Here is a 26640-nt window from a genome sequence, read left to right as displayed (position 1 = left end):
TCTCTAGTTTTGTGGCACTACCTCTGCTATTTCTAGTCATGTTCTGGAATAAGTTCTTAGTACCTATAATGGACAATATACATTTAGGTAACTGGCAACAGCTGTCTTGATTCTTTTGTGGAAGTGTAATGCATGGAAGAACTATACAAGAATGAGCTTAACATCCCAGATAACCACAATGAGATGGTCATTGACCTCGAACCAGACATCCTAGAATGTGAAGTGAAATGGGCCTTAGAAAATCTGAGCAACAACAAATCTAGTGGAGGTGACAGTATTCCAGCTGAGCTATTCAAAATCTTAAAAGAAGATGCAGTAAAAGTGCTACACTCAATTTGCCAGCAAATTTGGAAAACTCAACAGTGGCCACAGGATTGGAAAAGATCAGTTTACATTCCAATTCCAAAGAAAGGCAATGCCAAAGAATGTTCAAACTATCGCACCATTGCACTCATTTCACATGCTAGTAAAGTTATGCTTAAAATCCTACAAGCTAGACTCCAGCAGTAGGTGGATCGAGAACTACCAGAAGTACAGGCAGGATTTCGAAGAGGCAGAGGAACTAGAGATCAAATTGCCAACATACGCTGGATCATGGAGAAAGCTAGGGAGTTCCAGAAAAACATCTACTTCTGCTTCATTGACTATGCAAAAGCCTTTGATTGTGTGGATCACAACAAATTGTGGCAAGTTCTTAAAGAGATGGGAGTACCAGACCATCTAATTTGTCTCTTGAGAAACCTATATGCGGGTCAAGAAGCAACAGTGAGAACCGAACACGGAACCACTGATTGGTTCAAAATTGGAAAAGGAGTCCGGCAAGGCTGTATACTGTCACCCTGCCTAATTAACTTATATGCAGAGCACATCATGAGAAAGGCAGGGCTAGATGAATCAAAAGTTGGAATTAAGATTGCCGGGAGAAATATCAACAACCTAAGATATGCAGATGATACCACTCTAATGGCAGAAAGTGAAGAGGAACTAAAGAGCCTCTTGATGCGGGTGAAGAAGGAGAGTGCAAAGGTTGGCTTGAAACTCAACATTAAGAAAACCAAAATCATGGCATCCGGCCCTCTCAATTCCTGGCAAATAGATGGGAAGAAATGGAGGTAGTGACAGATTTTATTTTTCTGGGCTCCAAGATCACCTCAGATGGGGACTGCAGCCAAGAAATTAAAAGACGCTTGCTCCTGGGGAGGAAAGCTATGGCAAATCTAGACAGCATTCTAAAAAGCAGAGACATCACCCTGCCAACAAAAGTGCGTATAGTCCAGGCCATGGTTTTCCCAGTTGCAATGTATGGCTGTGAAAGTTGGACCATAAGAAAGGCTGAGCGCAAAAGAATTGAGGCCTTTGAACTATGGTGCTGGAGAAGACTCCTGCGAGTCCCTTGGACTGCAAGGCGTTCAAACCGGTCAGTCCTAGAAGAGATCAACCCCGACTGCTCTTTAGAAGGCCAGATCCTGAAGTTGAAACTCAAGTACTTTGGCCACCTAATGAGAAGGAAGGATTCACTGGAGAAGAGCCTAATGCTGGGAAAGATTGAGGGCAATAGAAGAAGGGGACGACAGAGAATGAGATGGCTGGATGGAGTCACTGAAGCAGTAGGTGTGAATTTAAATGGACTCCAGAAGATGGTAGAGGACAGGAAGACCTGGAGGAATGTTGTCCATGGGGTCGCGATGGGTCGGACACGACTTCGCAATTAACAACAATAACAACAACAATGCATGGAAAGAATGGAGAATGCAAAGGATTTATGTTTCAAAAAAATGGAGCAGAAGAAAGAAGATCCCAAGAAGAAAGATCAAGAAGAAAAAAGAGCCTACTTATAGCACAGTTGTCTGCTTGCTTCAACCTACTCTAATGGTACCCAACTTATATGCTTTCAAGGAAATGCCTGTCCCAGGCTTAAAATCTGAACAGATCTACCTATGAATGGATTCTTTTCCTGGTAAGAAATATGCTCTATTGTCCTCCATTTTATGTGCAGCTCCAAAATTAATGCCATTTTCTTCTCTTTGCACTTCCTTGCCAAATGTCATGTTGGATTTTGATTTTAAATACTTTGTATGTTTATCTAGTTAAAAAGTTCTTCAATACTTAAAAACAAGAAAAGGCAAAAACACTTTCTAGAAGTTTGTGAAGTATCACGAGTCAGTCAATAACCTCTATACAATAGATGAAAAGTGCTGGATCAGGAAATATGGTGGTTTCTAAATGCAGTTATCCTGAAAGGTTCTATGCTTAGCCAAAAGAGAATCAATCTGAAGCTAGCTCACTCCTCAACTCTACACATTTAGCTGAACTCATCTATTAAAGGCAGATTACGATCACCAACATGGAAACATTTGATTTCAGCTACCACAGCATTTATATTTTGCAGCATAATTAGAATGCCTTCTTTTCTAAAAAGTAATAATGCCAGGATGAATATTTACTAAATTATCTGCTTTGGCTTCTTAATGGAGAATATTCTGGGATATAGTCTTGATGAATAAACTGATCTACCATGAACTGTGACAGTAAACTCTCCAGAATTTTGCACACTAGTAGAAACAGCAAATTAACACACTGGGAGTCTATGGTGAAAATAAAATAAAATAAAAGCAGGGAACTAAGAAATTAAATACATCATTCAAGTGGCAGCTCACAATTCAATGCAAGATAGGGAAAAAGACAACACAGCCAATGTCTTAACAAAACTAGTCTGCAACCAATAAATAGTAACTTATCATTCTACAGCATTTTGGAAATAATTTAGAAAAGATGTTTTGGAATATGAGAGCATGAATTTATCCTGTCTTTAAATTAGCCACATCTTTTCCTTGAATGGCAATTGCCATTTTAAATTCCTGGGAGGGCACTTGCTGCTTTCAAGGGTTGCAAACAGGCTATATATTTGCAATTCTGCCTTCTCTAAAACATTTTAAAATGAAATATGAAGAGCTGCAAATCAGACACACAGTCTTTCTGATGCACTGTATCAAATCTACAAGATGAAAGTATTATTTTAATAAATGTTTTGTTTGCTATTACTAATTATTCTAGCAAATAAGGTTTTCCAGAACTTTCACCTAGTTTTTAGTGTGCCTGCTGAATCCAATGGCATCTTCCTGCCAATGGAAGAAGCAATTAACAAAAAAAAAAAAAAAATGGAGAAGGGCATTATTTTGCACAACCAGATTTCACTCATTTGAACCAAAATTTAAGGCTTGAATTGACATTGGATTCTATCCTATTATGTCACTTAATTTCAACAGATCTATAGCAGCATGAAAATAAAAATGATGACTGTAGATTTTCTTGAAAAAACTATTATGTGTAATTGGCATTCAAAACTGAAAATGATTTATGATAATTGAAACAAAATTTTTACCATAAGCTGTCAAATATTGGATTTGTTGTATTCAATATACTTTTGCTGTGGAACTATTTTCAAGTGAGATATATGTTTATGCACATATAACAATTGGATCTTCAATTTGAGGGTGAGGGGATTTGGGGGGTTAGATTGAAATGTTTTCTGTTTGAAGTGTTCATAAGTTTCTTGATAAATTTGTTTTTCCTTAAAACTGAATTGTATTACTGTTAAAGCTCTGGGAAAGTTTACACTAAACTAAGTCCAAAAGATGAATCCTTTTGCATGTTGGCATGTTATACAGGATTTTTCTCATATTAAACATATTGTAATATATTGCAAAGATGATCTAAAAAAAAATACGGATCTGTATCTGCATTTGGGCAGAAGGGAGACGAAACATCAGAAGGATACAATCTGGGAACTCTGGAAGTGCAATTAATCCTTATTCAATGTTTGATTTCATTCAATGGTTTCAGGCAGAGGATAATAATACTTTTTAAAATCCACTGAAATCAATATGTTAAGCTTATCTAAATATATGACTAAAATGTAGTAAAAGTAGCTGATAGATCCCCTGCTCTGTCTTGAATCTGGATCTGGAGCTCACCAAGACATTTTTGTACAATTCCCCTTTCTGTGATATCAGCATTTTTTTCATCTACACTATATGTTTTCCCCCTTATGGCACAATAGGACAGCAATAATAGAAGTGAATCTAGCTTTATAGGGATAGTAATTCAAAAAAGTTAAGTTATATGTAAATGGAAATGACTGCTATCTGTAAATAAATCATATAAAGCATTGATAGCACACCACAGTTACAGCTAATATGCTTGAGTAAATTATGATTTATAGCAGTCTGTCAGCATTAAAATAAAAAAGCGGGGGAGAGATTATACTATTACATTACAGGGAGGCAGACGGGAGGCGACAGAACAGCTGTGATTGTGTCAGGATTATATCTTGTATCCAGAGAAGGCTGAGCCAGGACATTTGTATCATAGTCCAAAGGCTCCTGGAAGATGAAAACTTTAGTCAGTCAAACATTGCGACATGGAAGAGCTCCGTTCATTGATTCAAAAGTGATTCTTTAATCTTCTCAATTTATATGTGGTAGGGAGAGAGAGGGAAATGCCTACATTTGTCTTTCTCTTATTTTCAGGAGTTCAGTTTTAATAATATTTGGAACCTTCAGAATGGCCTGTTTGACAAATAAGTCAACGTGGAAGCCAGATTTACTTAACAACTGTGCTGCTAACTTAACAATTATGACAAGAAAGATCGTAAAATAAGATAAAATTCACTTAACAACTGTCTTGCTTAGAATGGAAATTTGGGGCAATTGTCCTCATAAGTAGAGAACTACCTGTATCGTATATTTCAATGGTGAAAACATGTAAATATACAGTATGTTCTAAATTGCATATTTAATGTGGTCTGTTCTCATAAATTCAGCATAGGATTCTGAACCAAAGACTGCATTCATAAAGGTGTAATAAATCTTACTCTGAGAGGAAAAACTACTCTACTTCAGGACAAGTGATGTTTTATTATATTACAGGCATTCAGCGCAGACATAAATAGAGCCACCTGGAAAAGCAGACTGACCATTATATTTTGATAATTCCATCATCAACCTTTTGGACTTGTGATTGAAACAAACCCTAAGGTGTTGCTTATACTAAAATAAATTTGTATAGTCGATTTTGCTGTATTCAGACAAATAAACATTCGATTCATGGAGGTAGCTATAAATGAGGACTTAGAAATATGAACTATCAAATAACTGGTGTTTTTATGAAGCAAAAAAGTCAACTAAGAATCTATAAAAGCCTTTTTCTAAACAGACAGAAGAAAATAGTGAAATTAGAAATATCTCCATGCCTTATATAGCACCTAACTAAGCTCACTCATCAACACCTATATAGCACCTAACTACTCACCCATCAAAATCTAGGTATCAGAAGAAAACTATCACATTTATTTACATTATTACTGTCTCTCTCGCAAAATATTTCAAATTTCAGAAACTTTTTCCTGTAGTGTTTCTAAAATAAAAGCAGGGAGGAAGCTGAGGGAATCTTTTGTTTTCACTTTGATAAGCAGAGCAGCAGGAGAAACCTGAAATGCTTTACAGTCATCCACAGCAGTCAGTCGTCTCTTAGCGCAGTATGTTTAGTAACTATTTGGTTTCATAGTGTTTATTTGGATGACTCATGCAAAAGACACATCTCTTTTGAAAACAGTCTTGTGATGTTTTCAGAAGTCTGCTACTAATAAGTTTGTAAGAGATGATCTTATATTTTTCACTGTGCCTCAGGTGTGGTTACTGGAAATTGACAAAGGCCACATCCCTATGTGCAGTTAACCATGATTCAGTCATGATCTATCAATGCCAATTTTCTTCCTTGACTCCAAGATATTGCCTTCATCTGATTCCCTGAGTCAAGTTGTCTTGAGATATCCTTAAGTGTATCAGTATCATGTTGCTCTCCTACTCTGGCAGCATCTAACAGCCCTAAGATAGATACATCCTCACCACCCATTACCTTGGAAACAAAGTCAGATGATGAGTAGTGGATGTGATCAGAGACGTGTCTCTTGGAGGTTTCAAACTTCAAGCTGTGGGATATAGCATTTCCTCTCTTATCCTTGGCCAGCCTCCTTTGTCATTTTTCTGCTATTTTCTCCTTACAGATTACAGAGTTTTGTTTCATCAACTTCAGATAGTGTTCTCATTCTGTAGTGTTTAGTCTAAATGGAACTGGCCAATATGAACACATCTTGCCAATTTGCTAACTCCCTGTTCATTCCTGGCCTTAATCCAAGGTGCTGTTTTAACCTATAAAGTCCTTCACAATTTTTAAATAAAAGCAGTGACTGATGACTTTCAATAAATACATAAATAAATATATGCATTAAAAGTATGTTCATTTTACCTCTTTAAAAACTTATGAAAAATCTGTTCTTCCTGATGCATCTTGCCTCAGTATGTATTGGGTTACTTATTAAAATAAGACACGTGTTATTGAAATCAAAGTCATAGTCTCAATATCTTCAAAGTACAAAAATACAGCCCAAATATTTAGTATTTAAATAGTTATGCTTGCCAGAAATTTCTGGGATAAATCTAGCTAAAAATAATCTTGTCAAAATTCAGTATAGTGTCTGTGTTTCAGAAGAGAAACACACTACTGTAACTATCCTAGGTTTTGAATTTCTCAAAATAAGGAACCATCTTTTTTATAATGTGTGGAGAATTGCAATCCTAACAGTATTAAACAAGAGGCTAAAAAAGGATAACAAAAATAAATATATTTTAGAGTGATTTCACTTACTACAAGAAAAAGGCGAATATGTTCCAAACATCAAATGTCCAAGTAGTTCCTGAAATATTTTTTAAAAATCCATATATTTAGCTAACTTTCCCAAAAGACTCTAATAGGTCAAGGTAAGTTTTTAACTCATAAGGAATATCTTGATTATTTTAAGGCATAGTTTTGACTATCCTCCTCTCTCTTAGCAATGTTTATGGAAGGGTCTTATTTTAATACAGAAAATACAATAGATCGTATTGTTCTAAATGCATTTTCCCCAATCTAGTGCTTTATGTAGATTTTGCAGCACTAGATTAAAAATATCTGCTTATGTTCACAGATGGATATATGATGAGCTACATATATTAAGGACTAATAGCTAGCAAAATTCTTGGGTTAAATTCCAGTCAATGAGCTATAAAGGTTATGTAACTATTGCTGCTTGAAGTTGAATCAATGCTGTATCGCTACCTGTTCCAATGTTTGGCTACAGCCTTCAAGACTTCCCTAATCTTTCTTTTATTGTCAAGTATATATTAACCCCCTCATATGTCTTTAGTCTTTCATTTTTATTCTCTCTTGATCCTTTGGCATTTTTTCTTTTGTTTTTGTTTTTCTTCTCTCAATACTTAATAGGCTTTTTCAACTCTCCATTCTAAGTTGGACTTATTTCTACTTGGCTTCACACATACTGACTAATTGGAGTAAAAGGTAATGTAAAAGTTACTGTGCTTCTTCAGGTAGTGATTAACAGAGAAATTTCTTTACCAATTCTTGTTTAATTTTATAAAACAGAAACTGTTTCAGGAATTCTTTCAAAGGTGGTAATGGCATTCAGTTTGAGTTGGTCAAGATCAACATTCAATGAATGTATAAATAAAATAATTCAGTTTCAAAACCAAGGTACATCTGAGAATGTCCCCTCTTTCACTCTATAATAATCCTTTGAAGAGTTTGCCCCTTTTATGGTTTACATGCTACAATTAAATGACAAGCAAAGACACAGAAGAGAATCTGCCCTATTGGCTTTGGAACAGAGTATTAATCATTACTAAGTAGTTAAGTTTTGTCCCTGAGAAACTGATTTTTTTCCTTTTCTCTGGAGAAATTTGGAGATATCATCCACCCAATTTCTCAGCAAACAACTTTTAAAAAGAATCTCAAAGGGTAACTGGGCCCTCAGTGTGAAGCCACTAAGTATTGTGTCTTGGATATTAGAGAGGGCTAGTATAAAGATACTTATCTAGTTTATTTACAAGTTGTTTGTTTGGTTTAAAACATGTCATATCTGAAGAAAAAAAGAGGAAGGATAATCAAAATATATTTTTCATTTGAGATGAAGTTTCATCTGACAATAGCTAACAAATAATATTTGATACATTATCTCTATGTATTTAGCTGTTTGAAAAATTAATAGTGAGTCAGTTTTATAAAACTCCAGTTGAATTTGGCTTGGTTCAGATGAACACTATTTTGTCATCTTTTGGTCATGGAGACAAATGTTGACAAGACTACTATTATAGTAAAATAGAGGAGAACACAGAAGGAACAATGAGAATTGGTTTTGTCAATTTTCTAAACCAGTGAATAATCAAGCAGACAATATGTGTATAATTTATATATACATGTATGGTACCATGTTCTGTGCATAATTACATTTGCTATTCAGTCCACAATGTACTCTATCTGTCAAAAATATGATGGAGGATATATTTAGGGATTATGCTCCAAGACATGCAATGCGTGACTCAACAAAGTAAAAAAGCTAAATATTTATTGTTGTCTGCAAGGGCTCAAAAATCCACATAGATTTTTGTGCTCAATGAGACTAAAACAAAAACAGATTATCAAGCTTTTGGTAGGCCATAGTATAATCTATATTCAGTACATCACATATTTTGCAAAACTGTAAAAGAACCACGATAAAAACGTGGAAAGATGTGAGAAGATCAAAATTTGTTAGCAAGTAGACTTTGCTAATCTTGAGACACTAACTTTTCCATAAGAGACAGATATAGAAGTCTAAAAGGTGTAGCTAAGAAATTCAACCTAATACATTCCCATAAACATTAGCCAAGCTAAAGTAGGTCTCATTTATATATATCTTGTTATATAAATATTATAGATGTGTATGAGGTTTAAAAGACTAAAATTTAAACTCGTCCTCAGTTTAAAATGTGACAGTATCAAAGCAGCTCGTAAATTTACAATCCAGCCTGTTTCCTGGACTCATTTCCACTTGAAGCATGTAGTCTCATCTGGACAATGCTGCATATTATTAGAGCACTGATGCTCTCAAAGATAACTATTTAAGAATACATAATTCAGTATCAACGTATGCAAGTGTTTCATGACTTTATAAAGATCATAAGTCAAAACACATCCTGCTGGTACATTGTCAGTTTTATTATATTCACTAATCCTGTTTATAGCAGTTTTAGAATATATACTTTTTGACAATGCATGGGTGTTTTATTACTAATGTCTGTTCTTAGATATTTAAGACCAGCCTGAGGGCCAAGCTTTGAATGATTGATCATGTTTAGTTGCAGGCCTTGAAAAGCTTCATATGTTGATCCTGACAAGTTAGGGCTACTAGTTCTGGCATTCAAGATGGACGATCACTAAATGATCACTATATATGAAGTAGTTTCCAAACCAGGTGAAAATAGTGAACATCTACTGTATAAACCATCTCTAACAACATGTGCTGAAAATCAAGCCAAACCCAACAATCTATGCAGGCAACTTCAATAGCCCTCACATTAATTAGAAATACCATTCCACTGATGACAACAGCAACTAATAAAATCCAATTGATTTTCAATACTAAACACAAGGTCAAGTTTAAATCGGCAGCACAGGATTCAGCCAGTTCGCACCACTTTCGCAGAACCGGTAGCTAATTTTTTGTTGCCCAGGCCCTGAATGGACTTCTGGGAATGGTATCCCCCCAGAGAACCAGTTGTTCACATATTTGAATCCCACCACTGGTTACATCGGTATTTGAATATAGATCTTTTTAACATTTATATTTTACTGTGTTTTATTAAACTAGATGAGGTCATATATATTGCAAATCCATGTATGATATGCCATATGCTAAATAAATAAATAAATAAACAAACCAATAAATGGCATTAAAGAGGTATAACAAATTCTACATTCTTGCCATCTAGTAGTTTCCCAGATTCCTTCACTCCAGATTGGGTAACCTTACCTCTAGATCTGCTAGAACAGAGGTCCCCACCTTTTGGGCACCAGGGACTGGTTCTGTGGAGAAAGATTTTTCCGCAGACCAGAGGGGGCATGGTTTCATGTACTGCCTGCATCCAGCGGATGGGGCTTCACTTGTTTGCGTGGCCCAGTTGCTGGTATGCCGCGGCTGTTGCTGATCCATGGACCGGGGGTTGGGGATCCGTGTGCTAGAAGACAATTACTGGAATCTCAGCCAGTGTGGCATACTGCAGACCTTGTATCATTCACAAAATTAATATCACCCACAGTTTAGATAAATGGAAAGCATTTAAAGTAAGTTTTAAAAATTAAAAAATTTCTTATTTGTATGCATTTAATATTTAAAAGAAAATAGATAAACTGACATGCTGACTTTATATAAGGGAGACTTATATAAAATGATAAAAAGTGAAGTGTCAAATTTCAGGCTATTGGCTTGCATTTTCATTATAATTTAATAACTGGCACACATATTTTTTTCAGACTCAGTTGGATCACAATTGGAAGGTTCTTCTGACTATTCTTTTGCTGGAAGAGACTGCCAGGACAGGTCAGGACAGCCTTCACACAGTTACATCTTGTATATTACTCAGCCATTTCAGGACTGGAAATTTTGCCACGTATGCCATCACCACCCCAAACTATATCACTGCAATTTGCCCTTTGTAGGGTTATCCTTGAAAACTATTTGGAAGTTTCAGCTGGTATAGAATGCAGACTTTATAATTATGGGCATTTTGAAACCTGCCCTGTAACACTGTTATTTTGGGAATCGCACTGCTGCCAGTTAGTTTCAGAGTGCAATTCAAGATCCTTCTCTGGATTGAATCTGCCTGCTCAGTACAATCAGGAAGAGAGAACTAGCTAAGACATCTTTAGGAATCCTGGGGGTGAGCCTTCTTAATGATGTCCTCCTTCAATGGAACAGATTAGCCTTGCATATCCAGTCTACTAAATGGAAATAAAGAACTGGCTGCTTATTCATTAGATTTATATCTTGCCTTTATTTTGTACAATTCAAGGGGGCATATATTATGCTCCTTCCTACTTTCCTCACCCTGTGAGATGGTAGAACTTACAGAAAGTGACTGGCTGAAAGTCATCCAAAAGGCTTTTGTGCCTAAGGGTCCACACTCTCCCATTTTCTAGTTCAGAACCTTAATCTCCATACCAAACCATTTGCTCCTGCTCTCAGGATGCAATAATACCTTGTGGAATGGATTAAATGTATAATGTCTTGATAGGTAGATTTAATTTAATGAGATAATTTGTGTGAATTGCCTTTGAATAAAAACTCTATTAATTATCTATGTGATAAGTGCACAAATATTTCAAATAGCTCAATAGAGTTGGTGTTATCTCCCCACACTTTCAGGCAGGGCTATTATGAAAACTCTTACCTATTTTCTGCTAGAGAGCTTTTTATCCTGCAAATAGAAAATCAGTTGCATTTTTGACCATGCTCTGGAATGTGGAAACCCAAAATCCTGACCACAAAAGGAGTTGTCTTTGTACTTAATCATGTTCACTTTTAAAAGAATACAATGGTAGCCTGTGCTAGGATGGACGATCGTATCCTATAACAAGTGAGCAGGAATCTGTCTTTATTGAAACTTAAATACGAATAAAGAAAATTCTTCCTCCTAGCATCCAAAACCAGAACAAATTTGAATGTTATAACTCACTCCTGGTAGAACTTCCCTGGATCCAGAGCTTTATCTCTGATAAGTAGTTTGAGATATCAGTGTCTACAAAAAAAAAGAAAGAAACTCACCTCCATCAAAACGGCTAAAAATATTATTTAAAAACATTATCTTTTGGCATTTTTTGCTATTCAAAATGAAGAGTGTATTGCCTTTAGTGACCGTCCTGAAGTCAGAATGAATCTTGTGAACAGAATATACCTTTTGTCTATCTCAGCTCCTTAGGAGTCTTATGAAAAGAATTATACTACTTATTTACATCACTGTTTCCAACTTCCCCTACATTTCAACTTCTCTAAATGAGCTATGCATAGGAGTTGCAAGATGTTTTGTGGTTTATTTATTTATTTTTATTTAGAAACTGCCCATGTCTTTTACAGATACAATACCTGACTTAAGCACCATATTTATTTTGTAGGAAAGATGAATGAGCTTTATCCTTCATTCTGTCTCTATTCCTGACAAACAATTCTAATATATTCATTAAGGAATTCTATTATTCTTTGCCATCTTTTCCTTTTTGCTACTTGAAATTTGCTACAGAGATTCTTATAGGTTTCATTTTAGCTCCAACTTTCATTTAATTCAGATTTAAAAAGTAAACGCTATGGGCATTTTAAGAAGCAAATTTTAAATCATTTGGTAAGAAAGTTTATTTATGCATATTGCCTCAGGAAAAATCTTACTACTACACTTGATCATAAAAAGCCTTGGGAGAAAATTGTTTACATGGTCAAAAATGAAATGAAGCTTCTCCAAGTAAACACTCTTTTAAAAAGTGAGAGTTATGTTGCAACATGCAGCAAACTAGAGTTATAACATTAGGGTTATTTTCTTATCATTTAGGTAGCCATCTGTATTTTCCAAGTTCAGATATGGTAGTCCTAATGAAAGGAAAGAGACATAATAAAGTCAGAGCAAATCATTTCAAATATACCCGTAGAGCTAAATGATAGCCTTATTATTAATTCCATGTTAGTTTAAGAATGTTGCCCAAGTAAGTACTGGATAATTGTTTCAACATTGCATATGCTACCAGTAGGCTTGGTGTATAAGGCTAAGCCATTCTGCCACTAGTACAGCCAGCAGAAATGACAAGAGTGATAGTCCAAGAAAATTGGAGGGCAATCAGGTGGGAAAAGATAGGGTAGATCTTTTGTAGCCTTTTGTGAAAATAGAGAAATTGACCTAAAGATGAACATCAGTGGTCTTCTGGATAAAGATGAAATTGACCTAAAGATGAACATTAGTGGTCTTCTGGATTTTTGTAATACAGATGTGCTAATCTTTCTGCTGTATATAATGATTATACAGCAGAAACATTAGCACATCTGTATTACAACAATCCAGAAGACCACTAAATGGCAAGAAAGAGTTATGCATTTTCTATATCGCCTTGCTACTAACTAGTGGTCATTCAAATGTTACAGCCCATCTCTAAATTACTTAGACAGGATGAGGTTGGAAATAACCTAGATTATCAAATGCTATGCTCTATATTCTATTTTCCTTCTGTCAGGACCTGGGTAAGGGCACAGTGGGAAAAACACAGTAATAGCCCTGTATGACCTAAAAAGCACAGTTGTATTAATACAACAAAAGGCCATTCAGTAAGAATTCTTTATTTCTCTTCATAAGAACATTCTTTTCTTTTCCTTGCTGTTTTAATCTCACTCAGTATTTCTCACTGTGCCAAGTTAAAGTAGAATTTCACACTGGGCAATATGGTGTTTCTTTAAATACAGGTTATAAAAAGAACACAAGAGTGTGCACAGGTTCACACATACACTCATAGAAACAATAACTTATTCTCTTAAGATGGTAAACCTAAATAAGCTATGCTTTAGAAAAACAGCAGCACTGAAGGTCTTTCCTATGGCTGCAAGCGGTTTCTTCATTGCTAGAAAAAGAAAATTCTAGTCCCAATAGCACCAGATTTTAGCCTTTAAAAAACTTCTAACATATTAGAAGTTTAATATTAAATTCTCAGAGAACAACAGCTACTTTTCACAAAAGCAGTCCTAATGAAAAAAAAAATCATGGCCAAAATCTTCTGTGTTGATAAATCTAAATGGTAAACACTCACGGAGAACCTTCTGATCATACTGACACAATAAGAACAAGAACAACAGACTATGTGACTAGTCATTTTTTGATTCAATCCTTTAGATAAAACAATCAGACATTATTCTACTGCTATTGTACTGCTTTGATTTTAGGCTACTTGCATAAAAGAGTAATCATGAACATGCTGAATATGCCAAGGAATATATTTTAATTTGGTCACTACATATGGTAAAAAATAGATGATCTTCTGATACATGATATATTATTGAGTAACAAAATAATGTCTTTTGTGTAACTTTTTGAAATGATTTTGTTCTAAATGTTCTTTGGGTTCTATCCAGAGCTTCTCAAGAATAATTATAATTATTTTTTTATCCTGGGCTTTGCATTAAAACAAGATTATTAAAAGAAGTCACACTACTGCTCTTTAATTTATTCTTCAGAATCCTTCATCATTTGACAAGATTAAATGCATGCTGGGTTTGATACTATTGTAAAGGGTGGCATCTAGGTACAATTCTTAAGGAAGTATTATTGAAGATCTTATTAACATAAACATTTTTAATGTTCACTGAGAAAGCTCAGGGTACATAGAAAGAAAATAAGTTGGAAATCATGGCAGACAGAGAAAAAACTAGACTGTGGGGGTCCTTCATTTTCTATGATCTTGGTGGTTTTCTTGCAGATGTTTCATTGCCAAACTAGGGAACATCACTAGTGTTGTTGTCGTCATCATCATCATCACCACCATCATCACCTAGATTATTTCTCTACTGTCTGATTATGTACACGCAAATAATTAATTCAATCTTTCAATCATTCATAGATGCCGAGCCAAATTATATGCCAAAGACTATGAATAATTTAGCATACATCTAGCACACACTATTAAACTATTTCACATCAGACTGGAACAAACTAGTTTTCCACATTACTGTTTTGCAAACCCTTTATTTTTACACAATTTTCCACTTTGTCTTTGCACATCCTTGAGTATCATAGACTGTCTGCATTAGCACTTCGTTTGGAAAAATAGCAACACTTTGATAAATGGATGAAATAAAGATTTGCTTTTTGGCCTCATCATCAGTAAAAATACCTGTGAGTCAGATAAACCTTGTGGTTTCTCATGATATTTTTCTCCTGTGGCTTAGATTTATCATGAAGGCAAGTAAGCTAAATTAACAAGATATCCTACTTGCAGGGTTTATAAAATCTCATACATACAAGAAATATTTCCCATACTCTTCCCTGGAATTTAGAACAAATATTTCATGTCTAGGTGCTATAAATATATTTTAGATTTATTTGCACAAAACTCCCAAAATAATCCTTTCATTTTTTTTTATTTAGCACCGAGGACATAAATAAAAAAACAGTGGAATCATGTATTGGGCTAAGTCAGAAGAGAGTGTGTTTGATTTTGGTAAAATATAATATGAATCGACCTCATTGTGGCTTTGTCAGCAAATTATAGTTAAATCTTGTATGGTCCCAGATTGTCCTGAGCCAGGCAGAAGACTTGGATCTAAATTAGAGGTATTAGTATAAATTCCAATTGCTCCACAGGCAGTTGGTCTAGTGAGAAAACAGATACTATCAAACTTGTTAAATGCCTATTATTAAACATTCCTTTTAAGTTGCACATTTTTTTTTATAAAATGTGAGTTAGATGGTAGTAGTTTGTTCTTATGGATTAAGTCTGTGAGTAATGAACACTTTTTCTCTTTCAAACTGTACAGCTTCAAGAGTCTCTTATTACAGCCATATTTAGCCCAGCTAAAGATTCTATTTCCCTTTTAGTCACACAGAGACCTGTATGTTTCTGCGGAGCACTGCTGTATTATCTAAGAACATCTCAGCATTATGTTGTCATTATTATGCATTCTTTCATTTACAAAGTAGGAAAATATTTCACAAGGTAGAATAATTTAGAAAGCATGAAAAGCAGAAGCATCTTCCTATACTTTAGTATTGCTACATCAGTTTACTTTGGATTTGGATATGATTCCAAATTTCTCCAATTTGTAACAATTTCGTATGATAGCATCAGAGTTGCATAAATCAATACACTGCTAAGATTTATCCGTCATCCACCACACCATTATTGTTTGTTAAATCCCCTATGAGAGAGAGAAAGAAATCTGAGGTGTGGCCAATCAAATAAAGCACTAAGAATTGCTGTTGGTCTCAAAGGGAAAGGTTAAGAAATAGGTGGCTAGGCCATGGTTTTCCCAGTTGCAGTGTATGGCTGTAAAATCTGGACCATAAGAAAGGCTGAGTGTCAAAGAATTGAGGCCTTTAAACTATGGTGCTGAAGAAGACTCCTGTGAGTCCCTTGGACTGCAAGGCATTCAAACCAGTCAGTCCTAGAAGAGATCAACCCCGACTGCTCTTTAGAAGGCCAGATCCTGAAGTTGAAACTCAAATACTTTGGCCACCTAATGAGAAGGAAGGACTCACTGGAGAAGAGCCTAATGCTGGGAAAGATTGAGGGCAATAGAAGAATGGGACGACAGAGAATGAGGTGGCTGGATGGAGTCACTGAAGAAGTAGGTATGAACTTAAATAGACTCTAGAAGATAGTAGAGGACAGGAAGACCTGGAGGAATGTTGTCCATGGGGGTCGCGATGGGTCGGACACGACTTCGCAACTAACAACAACTTGATATAAATTCTTGACAACTATGCCATTTGGACTGTGCATAGTAACAACTTATAGCTCCTTTGAGGACATTCTGCTTTTTGCTTTGATCCTATCTGTCCAGTTTATTTACTATCATTTCCCAACTTTGCAAAGAAATATATGGAAATAATTCACAAGGCAGTTTACTTGGAAGCTAAGTTTTTCTTAGCTCCTTAAAATGACTTTACCACTTGATGCAGTAACTTTAGTTCATACAAAGGTTTTTTTCAGCCTCTGATGCTCATCCAGAAGAATGTTTGCCTGGACAACTGGCAACAGAAAGTGGCCTATCTATGCTCAGGCTTCAAGCATCTGCTTGAGAAATGGATCCAGAATAATCTGAACAGACTTGCTAAATATACATTGAATTCTCTGATTTTAATATCACCAAAACTTAATGGTTATATTAGGCTTAAAGGTGCTTAATGGTCCAAGTATGCTTTTCTAAAATCTAGAGTGTAGTTATTTTTAAAAATGTTTTTATTATATATTACAGCATATAGATCTCACAATCAGTTCTAATATGATTTGTAGGTTTTGCTTTGACGTAATTGTATGAATAAAAACTGTGATTTATAAAACAGAGTTTATACATTGGATGAATTCACAGCAGGTAAGATTCTTTCATAAATTTTGAAAACTATGATATATCCTGATTAAAGGGTTTGGTTTTATTTTGGGTGCCTTCAAGTCAGTTTTTTACCCTGTTGGCTCCCTGAACAAATTCCTACAATTCTCTTGTCAAGGTTTTTTGGAAGTGGTGCACCAGTGCCTGCTTCCTAGGGCTGAGAGAGAGTGACTGGCTCAAGATCACCCACCTTGCTTCAGGACTAAGACAGAACTCATAGTCTCTAATCTCTAGCCTGGTACCGTAATCACTACATTCAACTGGCTCTATTAAAATTTACAAATAGTTTTTTTCCTCTATTAGATAAATAGATAAAATGATGTAAAATTGTGCCATCTGTTTTTAGCAGTCATGATCAAAAGAGTTTCTAAGAACCACTCAACTGGATCATGGGGGCTGCATGACTATTGCAATCTGCCAAGCCGTGGTTTATGTTGATGCACATTCCATGAACTTAGCCAACAATGTTTATTCAACAAACCATGGGATTAAACTAAAATGGTTTATTATAATATGTCAACCAAACTAATCTTTTTAAATAATTATTTTTCAGTAAGGAGTCATTTCAAGGCATTTTTAGTTTTGTAGTAATGTATTTGTTATGAATCAATGCTGCTAAACTAATTCAAGGACGAATGAGTTAAATATTAATGCAAGCAAGGACAAAATAGTCAGCTGGCAAGATGAGCTGTAATAAAATTGTGGAGGTTTACATACACATTCATTTCTCTGTTTAATGGAAATTGTGCCATCTGTTTTTAGCAATCATGGTCAAATGATTCTAAGAAAGATCATTTATAGGTTTGGCAGTAATTGTCGTCAATAGGGTGATGATATTATTATATTTCTCATTTTCTGATATTTTGGATCCCTGAGAACATTTATTTAGCATGAAATAATGTGGACAATATTAAGTTATTTCTTACTTCAGAATCAGAAAGAAACCTTAAGAATAAAGAAACTTGGTGTTGCAGACCTCTTGAATCCAGCTTTGGTGCTGAACCATCATATACTATCAGTGGCAAGAAGGCCTTTACCAGTTTTGATATTAAATCTTCAAACTCTGTCCCTAGTGGAGAAAAGAAGTGTGGCTTTGAATAACTCAAAATTGAAAATCTCCAGTTAGATTACTGTAATGTGCACTTTATAAGATAGCCCTTGAAATTGGTTTCAGTTGATAAAATGGCTGTACAAGTGGTATCTCCGGAACATAATCCTTATGTTGAAACAATTTCACAAATTGCTAGCTATTTTCTGAGCATAAATTAGATTGCTCACAATAAAGGTATACATGACTCCTTACAGAATTGTAAAACTAAGATCCAGAACTCCCCATACTTGGAACTAAATGCTTTTTGGAAGCTCAACCAGGAATCTAAGGTTAGTTTGTTTTCTCCAAGGCTCAGCTCATGTTATGGAACAAGTTATGCTTGAATTAATGGAAAACCTTCCTTTTCCAAATGTAGAAGGTTCAAAACATATTTGCTTATCAGAACTTTCAAGTATTATTTGTTTTAACATTTTAGTTGTAATAATATATCTTTTAAATAACAATTTGCACTTTGCATTGATTGCATTCTACCACTGTATTGGTATTTCTACAAGTTATTTTGTAGAAGAGACAGGGCAGGATGCAAATACTCTGAAATGCCTAAATTGCATAACAAATTGCTCTGAAAAATCATACAAAATGAAGAAATAGATAACTCAAATCCGGTCACCATTACTTAGATATTTCAAAAATGTGTTTTTATTACTATTTTATAGCATGTCGTTCTCAGTATAAATGTTGAAATTAGTGATCTAAAAAGTTTGTATTCCTCATCAGCTAACACAGAGAAAAAACACAAACACTTCTTGCCCTGGCTAATATTTTTATCCCTATAATTTTAAAATGCTTTTGATTTTTTATTGCTTTGAAAAAAAGGGAAGTTTCTTCAGCAATTGAAATTTGATTCCTATCTCTTATTATTTCTTCAAGATTAAGCAAGATACTGTTCCGCAAAGCACAAGAGCTTTATTTTGAATTTGGATTTATGATTAATAGTAATATAGATCACAAATTAACTATAATTGGAATAGGAAAACATATATTTATCCAACTGTATCAAAAACATATGAATCATGCTCACTAGCAGCTCCTGGGAAAGACACAGCTATCCAGTTAAAATGTACAACTAGAAATTGTATGGGGTTTGTTCACATCATTTAACACTGTAGTCCTTATTTATTTTCAGTTTCAGCTGCCCCAACTCAGTGTGGAAACAGTTTTATTGTGTGAAGTTGCTACAGCTATCTGCGTTGATATTTTGAATTTGCTCTGTTCAGAATCCAAATTCTATGGCACTAACTACATGTCCTGGGAGCCAGATATCAATGCATTTTATTAGGGAAGGCTGTTCATTTGTCCTTGCTCTTCATATTAATTTATTCATTTCACTTATATACTCAATTCTCTCTTGTCAGCTCTTCAAGGTAGTCTGAACAAGAAGCACAAACCATGAATACTAACACTAAATTAACTGTAATGTTACAGTAACAATTGTGCAAATATGAAAGCATTTCCCCCTCCTTTACCTTTACTTTTCAGAAAACTAGGGAGAGTCTCTTCTGAGATGAATGGCTTCTCTTTTCTTTCTGTGGGTTGAGATACCATTTACACAACAGTTGTTCCCACATACTGTTACATGTTCAGAAGCTCATGGCAGCATGCACAATTTTCTCAATTAATACCATCCCCGTTTTATACCTATTTTTTATATTTTTAAGTTAGGATGAGAGACAGCAACTAACCATACAGTCAACTTCCTGATTCTATGAGAATTTAAATTTGATAGAGAATTTGAACTCTAACTACAACTAGACCTCACTGGCTATGATGTGCTCCATAAATTATACAAAACATTTGTAAAGTAATGCAGTCAAAAAAGAAGCTTTTGAAAAGCCATTGCCTTCTGTGTTGCTACATCAATAAATAAAATGATTATCTCCATCATTTACAGCAACTCCTGCAGTTTTCATGAGAATAAAATTCCAAAATATGGCTTGTACGGTGGTCCTATGATGGTGTCCCTCAAGTAAGTTACATAACGTTGATTAAATGTACATTACCCACCGTTGTACCTTAATATAGTAAAAGTGTACAAAGCATTTATCAGGATGAGATTTTTGCTAAAGTTTCAAAAAACCCATTGTTCTGTATTGTATGGATTTGTTCTGAAGTCAGTTTCATTGTCCTGAAAAGAGCGCTAGTTGGAAAAAGTAGGCAATATTTGCAGGAGTTTTATTTGTAGCTTCTATAGCTTGTTCTTCAGCTTTAAAAATGAATAACACATCTTATGAGAAATAAAAATGAGTGCTTTTCCTCACACTTAACAATCTAAAATAACATAAAAGAAAAAAAAATGTGATGAAGTGGGAAAAAAGAAACTCAATATCTTTTTAATTGCACCTCATAATTATTTGAAATTACTAGACATAAAAACATGACATTGGCTGACACTGTTAGTCACCTAATAAGAATAACCAGCTAGAATGCCACAGTTCAAATACAGGAAGAACAAAAAATGGCTGACTTCAGCTGAGCCCAGTGGGGTATTGTACAGTGTGTGTATGTTCGTGTGTTGGTGGAGGCTGTGTGTGTGTGTGTGTGTGTGTGTGTGTTAAAAAAATGAAGCCGCAATCAATTCCTCAACTTTTTTAAAAACATGTTAATATTGGCCGCCATCTCTACTTTTTTATCTCCCTGTGAAAATCCTGGTTCTTCCCTAGCTTCCCTTTAAAAAGATAATGTAAGGATTAAATATTTTTATCTAGAAATTAAAACCAGTTTGGTATAGTGGTTAGGTCATCAGGCTAGAAACTGAGAGACTGTGAGTTCTAGTCTTGCTTTCGGTAAACTGGATTACCCTGGGTCAGCCACTTTCACTCAGCCCTAGGAAGGAGGCAACAATAATTCACTTCTGAAAAACCTTGCCAAGAAAATTACAGGCAATCGCTGAGAATTAGACATGACTGAATGCAAGAAAAAAAAAATCTAGAAATTAGCATAAAACACACTTTCCTCATAATTGATAAAAAGCCTTTATACTATTTTTTTTAAAATAAGGAGAACTGTTGGATATGAACGCAATAGACAAATGGTTTGAAGCATATGATCCCAATAAATTAATCAGAGAGGTATAATCAACTTTTAAGTCAGTGGTTCTCAACCTTTTTAATGCCGTGACCCCCAACTGGTCATAAGTCGAGGACTACTCAACCGGCCGTAAGTCGAGGACTACTCAACTGGTGCAGCACCGTTTGCAGAATGGGACTTTTGGTGGGCTCAGCAGGGCAGAGACAGCCTGGACAATTCCTATTGGCTTTTGAAAGTCAATAGAATTAGACTCTATTCAAGAGAGTCTATTCTATTGGCTTTCAAAAGCCAATAGAATAAAAGGGAATAGCACAGCTAAGGAAAAGGGGTTGTTTGGCGACCCCCGTGAAATGGTCGTTCGACCCCAAATGGGGTCCTGACCCACAGGTTGAGAACCACTGTTTTAAGTAGACTGCTGCAGGAGTAAGGTGCCAAATGCACCCTGAAATTCTGAATGTGAATTATAGGTTTCTTTTTCCCCATTAAAATAAATGAGAATAAAAATTACATAAAATTATAATTAAATAAAATTAAATTAAAACTACATTGCAGGGGTGTGATGGCTCAGCAGTTAAAGATGCTGAGTTTGTCAGCTGGAAAGCTGACAACGTGGGTGCGAGACATGAGTGCATGTGATGGGGTGAGCTCCCATTACTTGCCCCAATTCTTGCCTATCTAGCAGTTCAAAAGCATGCACGTGTGAGTAGATAAATAGGTACCACTTTACTGGGAAAATAATAATTCATGGAAGTCAACTCCCTTTGAGACTAATTTTACATGCAAACTTGTTCATGATGCTAAGTACCAAGTCTTAATTCTCTTCTTTTCTCCTCTTTAGATCTGGTAATGCTTTATATGCTCAATAATATTGATCTGAAACCGCAATCTTAAAATGCCATGCCTAAGAGATCAATATTCTTTATTTTATCAGGAAGCACATCAAACACATTTTGTTTCTTTTTCATCTGTCTATACTATCTTGTCTGGATTGCAGATTATATATTTAACATTCAGTTCTGGCTGCCAGCTGCTTTTTATTGAATATCGTTAAATGAGTCACAGTATCACACAGCTAGGCCTAGAAGAAACTACATCAGGTGTCAGAACTGATTTATATTTCTAGAGAGCCAGCCAAAGAAAGAAACTAGTGACAATCTTCCATGCATCAAATTACTCTTGGATTATTATCAGAAATGTGATGTCTGCCATTCCTTTGAAATCTCCACTATTTGGAGCCTAGTTAGATCAGGAAGCAAATCCTACTTCTCATGGCACCTCAGATAACATTGTGCTTCCTTTTTGTGGATCCTGATGCTAGTTGAACCAAGAGCAAACCAGCTTGCTTATAATTAAAGCTATTGTCACATACTGTAGATCTGGCACCATGCATAAGAGTATAGCAAAAGATAAATTTGTGATTCAGCACATACCTTAAAAAGTATCCATGCTGTCTAGCAATATTTTTCTCTCCCCTAGTTTCTCATATCTGGAAGACCTTAAGTTGATATGATATGTTCTTCCTGTATTTAGATATCTACAACTCTTTCCAACTGAGTCCCTTCCAGAATGGTTCAGCTATGCTGGCTGGATATTGCAGCACCTACAGATTGGTAGGGAAAAACGGATTATCCCGACCTTTCCCTCCAATATTTGCTTTCACTTTAAAACAACATTCCAATTGAACAGAATCCTAGACAGCATCTATAACAACTAATTGATGGTGATAATATAATTGATGACAATAAAACTGATGACAATCAAGAGTGAAGATATTCAGATACTATAACATTAAAATATGATTAGACAGTAACCATGCTGTGAGAAAAAAAATGTAGTAACCATGTTGTCAGAAAAATGTGGTCAAAAAGGGCACTCAAGATGATTATTAATTTGTACTGCATCCCACTGAGACCAAATAGGGATGAATAACCTCTTGATAGCTGGGGGAAGCATCCATTATATTTGGAGTGGACTAAGAGCTAGGGTAATTATGCATGTAATATATACACTGGAATGGGATCACATTTATTAATTTTCCCAATGCTTTTAAAATTGACTATCTTAACTACTATTTTAGAACTTGACCCACATTTTTCATGCATTTCTTGCATCAACATGGGAATAAACTATTCTGCTCAATTTGAAGGGAAATTCATAAGATGCAACAAGGACTTGAACTAAACATGTCCTTGAGTCTTAACTGGCCTGTAATGTTTGAAGAGCTTAGCGCATATGTAGAAAATATTATCTGAGAATCCCAATCAAGAATAAATTATTTGTAGGATTTTTTTTATCGTGGATTCTTTACTTCTCCTTTCATTATTGCAAATGTTTTGCTCACCTTTCTGCAAAACTAATTTCTGATGACAATTAATTTCAAGTACTGTTGCTGGACAAAATCATCTTTTCTGAAAATTAATAATCCTAGAGCAACATTTCTAGTTTAGTATCTTTGTAGTGCAAGCTGGGTATGATCTATATATTTAATGGGGCCTCAGTGGAGAACACTGTCTTAAAGGATTCCAAATCAATTTAACTCTTCCATTGATATCAAGCTAATTAGTATTTTGTGAAACAAAATTACTTGTTGAAGAAGGAAATTCTGTAGTCTAGAACCTCCTTCTCTTTAATGTTCATATATCTTGTATGAAAAAAATCATGCACCCAAAACATTCATCACTCTGCAAATAAACTTTGCTCTAATGTCAAACACAAGGCCCGCTGGGTGAATCCGGCCCATGAAGTGGTTTCATGTAGCCCACGGAGCCATCCTGGAAACAACGAGGGAATGGCCCCCACTGCCTTGCCCCAGCCCCGGCCGGCTGGGAGCCAATGTACAATTTTGTGGTGGCCATCCATTCTGGAACGCATTCAGTCTTAGGTCCACAAGGCCATCCTGAAAACAGTGAGGAACCGGCCCCCACCATGTCAGCCCCGCCCTCTGGGCATGCACTGGTGAGGTGTCACCCTTCGTGAGGAATGAAGAAATGCACCATTGCCCAGAAGTGGCCATCAAATGGCCCTTGCCTACTTCGCATATCTATCTGGAATGAGAGGAAGGGAGGGAGGGAGGGAGGGTCTGAGAGAAGTCCTGTCTTAGTTCTGCCCTGCTGCCCTTTCGCCATCCCCTTGCCCCCTCCTCCTGGCCTATCCTAGGGGTCCCCCATCCTATTGCTAAGGATGCTTTGCTTACAAAGCTGTATTTCCTCACAGGGAGAGGGAGTGGGCCTCCCTCTGATCCACTCACTTTGCCCTTCTGCACCCACCATGAGCAACCTGGCTAAGGACAGTGAGCACAGCAGCAGCAGCCTTAAGAAGGAAGTAAGTGCAGCTGGGCGCTCCCTTGGGGAAGTGGGGATGGGTGAGGTGCCGTGAGAGCTCGAGGGCTGGGCTGGACATTTGACATCTGCTGTCCAGGGCTCCGGGCAGCCTGCACCACCATCCAGGTCCCCCTGCATGATCTGAGAGGGACGGTGAGGCTCCAACAGTGGAACATTTTCTGGCACTTGCCCTGGTCCCATCCCCCTCTGCCGGAGATCCTCATATCTGTGCCAGTCCTGCCAAGGCCCTCACAGGCACCCCTGACTTGAGCGACGTCAATATGGCCACGCCCACCCAGTAGGCCACACCCACCCCAGCCACGTCCACCTAGTAGGCTGCACCCACTTGGCCCCCCAAGGGCAACCACAATGCTAATGCAGCCCTCAATGAAATTGAGTTTGACACCCCTGCTCTAAAGTGAAAGAATGGGGGAGAAATAACAAGCTAAATATAGAAAATTTCAGCTTAACTAAAAAGATATTCCAACAGAATAGAACAATATCTTTAGAGATTTATTCAATCAAGGATGCTTCATTTGTTTCTTCTTCAGCATATTACCCTCACACGTTCTCAGCTCTACAAACATACTAGATTTAGCTATTTGAGATTAGTAGATATTTGATAATTAGATTTAATGAACATGCTTTTTTCTCTCTCAGTCTATGATTCTGTAGAGCTAACCCTTGAGTTAATCTTGATAAGAGCCCAGAACTGGTATGAAATGTACACATTCTCCAGAAGGTCACAAACAATGGTTATATTGCAATATCAACATCTATGGGATTGGAAAGCCTAGCATAATCTCATTTAATTTCAGAAAGGAAAAAAAGTACTTCTTAAAATGGAGTATTAAATAGAATAGAAATCAATGTATATTTTTGAGTTTACTGTACTTCCAAACTCAGAAAATGAGTAATGCAGACTATAAATCTGAATTTAAAGCACAAGAGGATGGGACGTAAAAGACAATAAGATCCCTTTAAAAACTCTGTTGTTAACAAACAGAAAACCAGCCAGGGAGATATGCCACAAAGGCATGAAAGACTACTAAATAGAAGAGGAAAGTTACCCCAACCTAAGGGCATTCTTCACATTGCATTTCACCATAAGATTGGTGGAGCTGGACATGAAATTCTATAAAGATTAATACTGAAAGAAGTCCTACTGAATGTATTCATAAATTAATACATTAGATAGGAAGTGGAACTACCAAAATAGTCTTACTAAAATAATCAACGTGGTTAAATATTACGATAATATAGAATATGAAATATATATATAATGATTGTTTGAAATTTGAAAAAAAAATGTCAAAAGTGCATATGTTTTATCTGATAACAACAAAAACTAGGAAAAAAGACTGCTTTAAAGGAAAGCAGCCCTCTATCAAGTATCTTCACTAGCTAACAGAGAGGACTGGGTTTTTTCTTTTTAAATTGCACTACAAAGCAGTCACATGTAAAATCTGCTGCATGGGTGTCCAACTCAGCCATTCTCTCTATTGAACTGCCAGACTATAACCCCCTCTATCACAAAGATCCTGCAGGAGAAGGGCAGTATGGATAACCATGGGATCTGGCAGGGTGAGAGCTGTGAACCATAAACACAAAGCTTTCACTGTGTCCCTGAATAACAGATACAATGCCCTTGCTGACCTTAATAGGGATAGTAAGGTGGCAAGTCAAGGTAGTTGTGATGATGATAATTCAAATAAGCAGGAGATTGTGGTCCAAGACAAAGAACCTGCTTTGGATAGGGGAAAGTATGAATCAGGTATTACACACCAGTCATGCAAGAAGAACAAGGCATCCAAAAGACAGGCCACTTTCTGGTTGGTGAGTCAATTATAAGGGATGTACATTTAGGAAAGGATATGGAGGTTTTGAAAGAGGTCAGGTGTCTTCCAGGTGCTACTGCCAGCAGGGACAAGAAGCGTATTTTTAAGATAGTCAATAATGCCAGCAAGGACTGTGACATTGATGCTGTTGTACATCTTGGCATGAATGATCTGTCCCAAAAAGCTGTACATTCTGTGCAGAATGATTTCCAGAGCTTGGGGCAGGCACTTCGTAGGATAGGCTTTAGGCTTAATTTTTTAGAGGTTTTACCAATATATAAAGAACAAAATGGAAAAGGCAAGCATATAGCAGAGTTCAATGTGTGGCTAAAGGAGTGG

General features: G+C 36.1%; 1 protein-coding gene across 36 annotated transcripts in view; it reads right to left on the bottom strand.

Moving 5' to 3' along the window:
• Positions 1–26640, bottom strand: part of SORBS2 (sorbin and SH3 domain containing 2) — a 205273-nt gene that overhangs the window by 127337 nt on the left and 51296 nt on the right. For 2 of the 36 annotated variants that reach the window (XM_039330687.1, XM_039330695.1), the window contains exon 3: positions 22574–22743. The exons of 32 other annotated variants lie outside the window; for them this stretch is intronic. The gene's annotated coding sequence lies outside the window, so the exon portion shown is untranslated. Of the gene's footprint in view, positions 1–11606; positions 11670–22573; positions 22744–26640 lie in introns of all 36 variants that reach the window. 2 more of the 36 variants (XM_039330688.1, XM_039330696.1) reach the window with 1 other exon arrangement.

This window comes from Crotalus tigris, unplaced genomic scaffold, assembly GCF_016545835.1.
Source record: "Crotalus tigris isolate CLP2741 ecotype Arizona unplaced genomic scaffold, ASM1654583v1 scf7180000024432.2438137, whole genome shotgun sequence".
NCBI lineage: Eukaryota > Metazoa > Chordata > Lepidosauria > Squamata > Viperidae > Crotalus > Crotalus tigris.
Note: the sequence above shows the minus strand (reverse complement) of the source record. Positions and strands in the feature narration are given on the sequence as shown.